The sequence below is a fragment of the Muscardinus avellanarius genome (genome assembly GCF_963383645.1).
Source record: "Muscardinus avellanarius genome assembly, chromosome: 3".
Classification (NCBI taxonomy): Eukaryota; Metazoa; Chordata; class Mammalia; order Rodentia; family Gliridae; genus Muscardinus; species Muscardinus avellanarius.
Genome location: NC_137788.1, coordinates 44,429,047 through 44,435,545, shown reverse-complemented (window position 1 = coordinate 44,435,545; position 6,499 = coordinate 44,429,047).

Sequence of the window (6,499 nt, the reverse complement as noted above, 5' to 3'; positions counted from 1 at the left end):
AGAAATCCTACCTAAATCTTACTTTGTGAAACTTTCCCTGATCGTGCCCCTAAAACAGTTTTTTCTCCTTTACATCTTCTTCAAAATAATTGTCACAATGGTAATTAATTATTGGTATGATTATTTGTTTAGTGTCTACCTTCCTCAGTGAGAATGTAAGTTATACTGGGATAGAAATCGAGAGACAGTGTCTGCTCATCCTTCTATTTCTAGTGCTCAGTGGCTGCAGCCATGTCTGGTGTATCACCAATGAACATTATTATTATTATTATTATTATTATTATTGTTGTTGTTGTTGTTGTTGTTGTTGTACTGGGGATGGGCATTGTGCCACTGAGCTACACCCCAAGCCCTATTTTTTTAGTATTTTTATTTTTGAAACAGCATCTCACTAAGTTGCAAAGGACCTCGCTAAGTAGCTGAGGCTGTTCACGAACTGTGATCCTCTGGTCTCTGCCTCCCGAATACTGGGATTACAAGTGTGCGCAACCACGCCCAGTTCCTGTTTTTTTATTCTTTATTATGAAACAGGGTCTCACTGAGTTGCAAAGGGCCTAAATTAGCTGAGGTTGTCCACGAACCGCGATCCTTCTGTCTCAGCCTCCCAAACGCTGGGATTACAAGTGTGAGCCACCACACCTGGCTCCAATGAACATTTATTGAATAAAAAAATGGGTAGTGTTAGCTAGGTGGTAGTGTGTGCCTGTTATCTCAGTACTTGGGAGGCTGAGACAGGAGGATCACAGGTTCAAGGACAACCTCAGCAAGTAGTAAGACTCAAATCAACCTAGAGAGATCCTGTTTCAAAATAAAAATAAATAGGAGGCTGGGCATGGTGGCACACGCTTATAATCCCAGTATTCGGGAGGCTGAGACAGGAGGATCGTGGTTCGTGGACAGCCTCAGCTACTGCTTAGTGAGGCCCTTTGCAACTCAGTGAGACCCTGTTTCGAAATAAAGAATAAAAAATAGGGCTGGGGGTGTAGCTTGGAGGTAGAATGCCCCTGGGTTCCATCCCCAGCACCGCAAAAAAAAAAAAAAAAAAAAAAAAAAGAAAAGAAAAGGAAGGAAGGAAGAAAGGAAACCATCTAGAAGGTTCCTGGAAGCTTGGTGTGGTGGCATATGCTTGTAATCCCAGCACTTGGGAGGCTGAGAAGGGGGATCAGGGTTTGCAGCCAGCCTCAGCTACTTATTGAGGCTTGTTGCAATTTAGTGAGACCCTGTTTCAAAATAAAGAATAAAATACTGGACTTGGGGAGTAGCTCAGAGGTAGAATGCCCCTGGGTTCAATCCCCAGCACCACAAAAAAAGGTTCCTGTTCCTGGAATATTAGTAGGCACTTATCAAAAATAAACTGAGCATGGTGACAATGTCTGTAATTCCAATACTTGAAAAACTGAGATAGAAGGATCTCAGGTTGGATGGAGGCCAGCCTTAGCAATTTAGTGAGGTCTTCAGCAATTTACAGACTCTGTTTCAAAATAAAATGTAGCTTAGAGGTAGAAAGCCATACAACACACACACACACACACACACACACACACACACACACACACACACACACACACACACACACACACACACACACACACACACACACACACACACACACACACACACACACACACACACCCTTCTTTTCATTCCCATAACCAGGCTGATTTCAGCACCACCGCGGCTGGTCCGTCTAGAAGGAGTGCAGTTCCCATTTAGGACACAAGAGGGAGCGTGAGACTGAGCCTTTGGGGAGGGTCCCCGCCAGCCTTAGCATCAAGCCTCCCTTATAAAGTCCTCTGAGAAAGACTAAAAAGGAGCCAGGGCAGTTCTTCCCAAACAGAAAGGAATCCTGACTTACTTTATAAATTCTAAGATGATTCTTCTGTTCCACTGAAATGTATCTGAACGGGAAATCATCGGCAAGCATGATCTAAGGGCCGTCAGATCTTTCAAAGCTGCTATTATTGAACCTCCCATTATGCACCACCTATTGTACATACTTTATCACTTTTAACTTAACAGTCTCAAAGGGCCCATGAAGTAATTCTGATCCCCATTTTGCAGATAAGCAACCTATGATCTAGAGAAATTCAGTCACATAACTATCAAACGGTAAAAGTTGTACCTGATTCTTAGACGTATTGTATTTATTTTATTTTATTTATTTATTTATTTTTGGTGGTACTGGGGGCGGAACCCAGAGGCTTTCTACCTCTGGGCTATACTCCCAGACCTTTTTTATTTATTTATTTGTGTGTGTGCGTGTACACGTGTGTGTTTGGTGGTACTGGGGGTGAAATCCAGAGGCTTTCTACCTCCAGGCTATACTCCCAGACCTTTTTTATATTTTATTTGGAAACAGGGTCTCATTAAGTTGCTCAGAGCCTCACTGAGTAGCTGAGGCTGGCTTAGAACCCGTGCGATCCTCCTGTCTCAGCTTCCCAAGCGCGGGGATTACAAACGTGCGCCACCACGTCCGGCTTCGTATTGTATTTATTTTAAATCAATCCTCTTATTTAACAAAGGTGGCTCAGAAAGAGGGCTGGTCACTGGTAGGTGATAGCTTGTGAGACCAAGAGAAAACTCTGCGCCTAGATTCGGCTCACCTGCACCGAGGCCCCGGATCCCAGGCCGCAGAAATACTTGGCCCTCTGCTCTGTAAACATACTGCAAGAAGGGAAGGCGTTGGCAGGAGTCACTTAGCCAGTGTCACCGCGGCAGAGTCACCTGTCCACTCTGCATGTTAACTTCCTCTCATCTAAAACGAGTCCACTCCTTCTCTTCCATCAGGTCTCAGCTCAACGCCACTCACTCAGAGAGGCCTTCCCTACCTAATTATTCTAAAAGAGTCCTCTGCCCTGGTCACTCTACCCCACCGTCTTGTTGGAGTAGTTCCTGAAATATGTTTGTTGCCATCTGCAAATTTCTTACATGTTTTGTTTACTTATTGTCTGTCTTCCTCCCAGGCTTCATAGCTTGCATGTGAGCTGGGGTTCAGCTGGGTCATGCCCGTGCGCTCTATGCTGGGAACATCTAAAGGATCAGTGGAATCTTTGTGGAATGGACAAATGAATGATATAATGATGAAGAATTAGGAACAGAGTCTGATGCTACTAATAGGCAGATTCTAGAAAAGGAAACTCCCTAACAACAACAGTTACCCAGAGGCAAACAGTTGTCCTAGAGAGGGTGTCCCCTTCCCGGGAAGGAGCATATCAAGGGTAGAGGGCTCCCCTGTTGGATTTGAGGTTCCTTTGGGTCCTCAGCAAAACCTCAATTAAGGTTTGAATTAAAACCTTGATGCCATGATGCTGTCCAGTCACAGTTTAGTCACTGTTGAATTATGGAGCAGGCACTCTCTCTGTTTAATAACTGGGAATAGCCAAGCACAGTGGCACATACCTGTAACTCCAGTACTTGGGAAAGAAAAGAAAGAAAGAAAGAAGCCAGCTGGGTGTGGTGGCGCATGCTTGTAATCGCTGCGCCTGGGAGGCTAAGACAGGAGGATTGCTAGTTCAAGGACCCCTTCAGCAACTGAGGGAGATTTTCAGCAACTTAGTGAGAAGTAAGACCCTCCTGTTTCAAAATAAAAATAAAAAGGGCCAGAGGGGTAGCTTGGGGGTAGAATGCCTCTAAGTTCAATTCCTATTACAAAAAACAAAAATAAGAACAACCTGGAGATAATGAAGCCCTGAGAGCGGGAGAGGCAAAGACAAGGCGACAGGCCACGCTGGATTCTGCATCTAGGCGCCCAACAGGAGAGGTCTGCCTGGGACACTGTGGGCTTGATTACATCTGAGTAAAGTAAATAAAGACGACAATGAATAGTCATTTCCAGAGTAGTTACTGCCTTTACTACTGGGTTTTCATCCTTCCTTCCTTCCTTCCTTCCTGTCTGTCTTTCTTCCTTTCTCTTTCTTTCTTTCTTTCTTTCTTTCTTTCTTTCTTTCTTTCTTTCTTTTTTCTTTCTTTCTGCAGTACTGGGGATTGAATTCAAGGGCATTCTACCACCAAGCTACACCCCCAGCCCTATTTTTTATTCTATTATTATTATTATTTATTATTATTGGTACTGGGGGTGGAACCCAGAGGCTTTCTACCTCCTGGCTACACTCCCAGACCTATTTTATACTTTATTTGGAAGCAGGGTCTCACTAAGTTGCTGAGAGCCTCACTAAGTAGCTGAGGCTGGCTTCAAACCTGTGAGATCCTCCTGTCTCAGCCTCCCAAGTGCTGGGATTACAAGCGTGCGCCACCACAGCCAGCTGGCTTCTTTCTTCCTTCCTTCCTTCCTTCCTTCCTTTCTTTCTTTCTTTCTTCCTTTCTTTCTTTCTTCCTTCCTTCCTTCCTTCCTTCCTTCCTTCCTTCCTTCCTTCCTCCTCTCCTCTTTCTTTCTTTCTTTCTTTCTTTCTTTCTTTCTTTCTTTCTTTCTCTTTTTTGTAGCATTGGGGATTAAAATCCAGGAACTTTCTACCTCTGAGCTACACTCCCAACCCTTTTTATTCTTTGTTTTGAAACAAGGTGTTGGTAAGTTCTTGATAGTCTCAGGACACTGCTGAGGCTGTTCTCAAACTTGTGATCTTCATGTCCCAGCCTCCTAAGTACTGATGAGATCTTTCTAAAACATAAATCTGCCAAGATCTCCCCTCCCTTCCCTCCCCACCAATCGGCCGTGTTCCCAACGCAGACAGAATTGTCTTTTTTACATGCGCATGTAACCATATTACCCCACTCACTGTTTAAAATCTTTTTGTTTGCAAGGTAAAGTCCCAAATTCTTTGTATGTGTGTGTAGTACTGAAGATTGAAACCAGAGGCATTTTACCTCCAAGCTACATCCCCAGCCCTTTTTATATTCTTGTTTTTTTGTTGTTTTGTTTTTCGGGTCTGGGGATGGAACCCAGGGGCATTTGACCTCCGAGCTACACCCCCTGCCCTATTTTTTTATTCTTTATTTTGAAACTGGGTCTCACTGAGTTGCAGAGGGCCTCACTTAGTAGCCGAGGCTGTCCGTGAACCGCGATCCTCCGGTCTCAGCCTCCCAAATGCTGGGATTACAAGCGTGCGCCACCACGCCCATCTGGGTATATTCTTGTTTTGAAACAGGGTCTTCCTCGGTTTCTGAGAGTCTCACTAAGTTGCTGAGGCTGGCCTTGAACCTGCAATCCTCCTGTCTTAGCCTCCCAAGTACTGGGATTACAGGCCTGTGCTACCAAGCCCCGCCTAAATCCTTAATATGATTGACAAGGCCGTGTGGTCCATTCCTCTCTCTGCAGCTCTATCTTTCACCATTCCTCTCAGTGAGCCTTATTATGTTCCTGAGCGGTTTCACAGGGGCTGGTGGGCTTCTAGTGCCTGTGTTAACCCCTCAGCTGCATGAGGCAACCTACTGAGGCGTTTGTATGAGGACACCCAGCCTGTGAACACAGCTGAGTCCCGAGGCTGGCCACAGGGATTCATTCTGGGATAGAGATTTGTCTTGTGAAGGGTTGTATATTCCAAAATGACGTCCACTTATGCCACAACTCTGTGTGTGTGTGTGTGTGTGTGTGTGTGTGTGTGTGTGTGTGTGTGTTTTACTGGGGAGTAAACTCAGGGGTATTCTACCTCTGAGCCCTTTTTATGTTTTGTTTTGAAAGGTCTCAGTAGTAGCAAGACTCTTAGAGTCTTGCTAACTTGCTGAGGCTGTCCTCGAACCTGTGATTCTCCTGTCTCAGCCTCCGAAGTACTGGGATTACAGGCATGTGCCACCATGTCTGGTTGCCACAACCTTTTTGAAGTGACTGATTCCCATTTGATAAAAAGCATCAATTATATATTTCATGTAAAAAGTATGTGCTGAGAAGGCTTATTACCCTAGCAACTAGAAAAGAGTTTAGGAAACTTTGTTTGTAGGAGTGTGTGTGTGTATGTGTGTGTGTGTGTGTGTGTGTTATTGGATATTGAACCCAGAGGTATCCTACCTTTGAGCTATACTCTAGCCCCACTTTTATTTTGAAATAGGGTCTCACTAAGTTGTTGAGAGCCTTGCTAAATTACTGAGGCTAGTCTCAAACCTGCAGTTACTCCTGTCTCAGCCTCCCAAGTACTGGGATTACAGGAGTGTGCCACCATGCCTGGCTTGTAGGACTCTTAATAACAATGGTGTTCACTGAACACCCCAAATACTGGGGTCTAACAGAAAGGCCTGGCTTTGGAATCAGACAGACCTAGGATCTATCTGACCCTTATATTTATCAAATATGTGATATTGGGGAAGTTTCTCTCTCTTTACTTCTTTTATCTTTTGTTTTGTTTTTGTGGTACTAGGGATTGAACCCAGGGGTATTCTAAATCTGAGCTCCCCCCGGCCCTATTTTTATTTTGGAACAGGTCTCACTGGGTTGATGAGTCTCACTAGCTGTTTAGGCTGTCCTTCAACCAGTGATCCTCCTGTCTCAGCTTCCCAAGTACTGAAATTATAAGAGTGTACCACTATGCCTGGCTTTGGTTAAGTTTCTGAC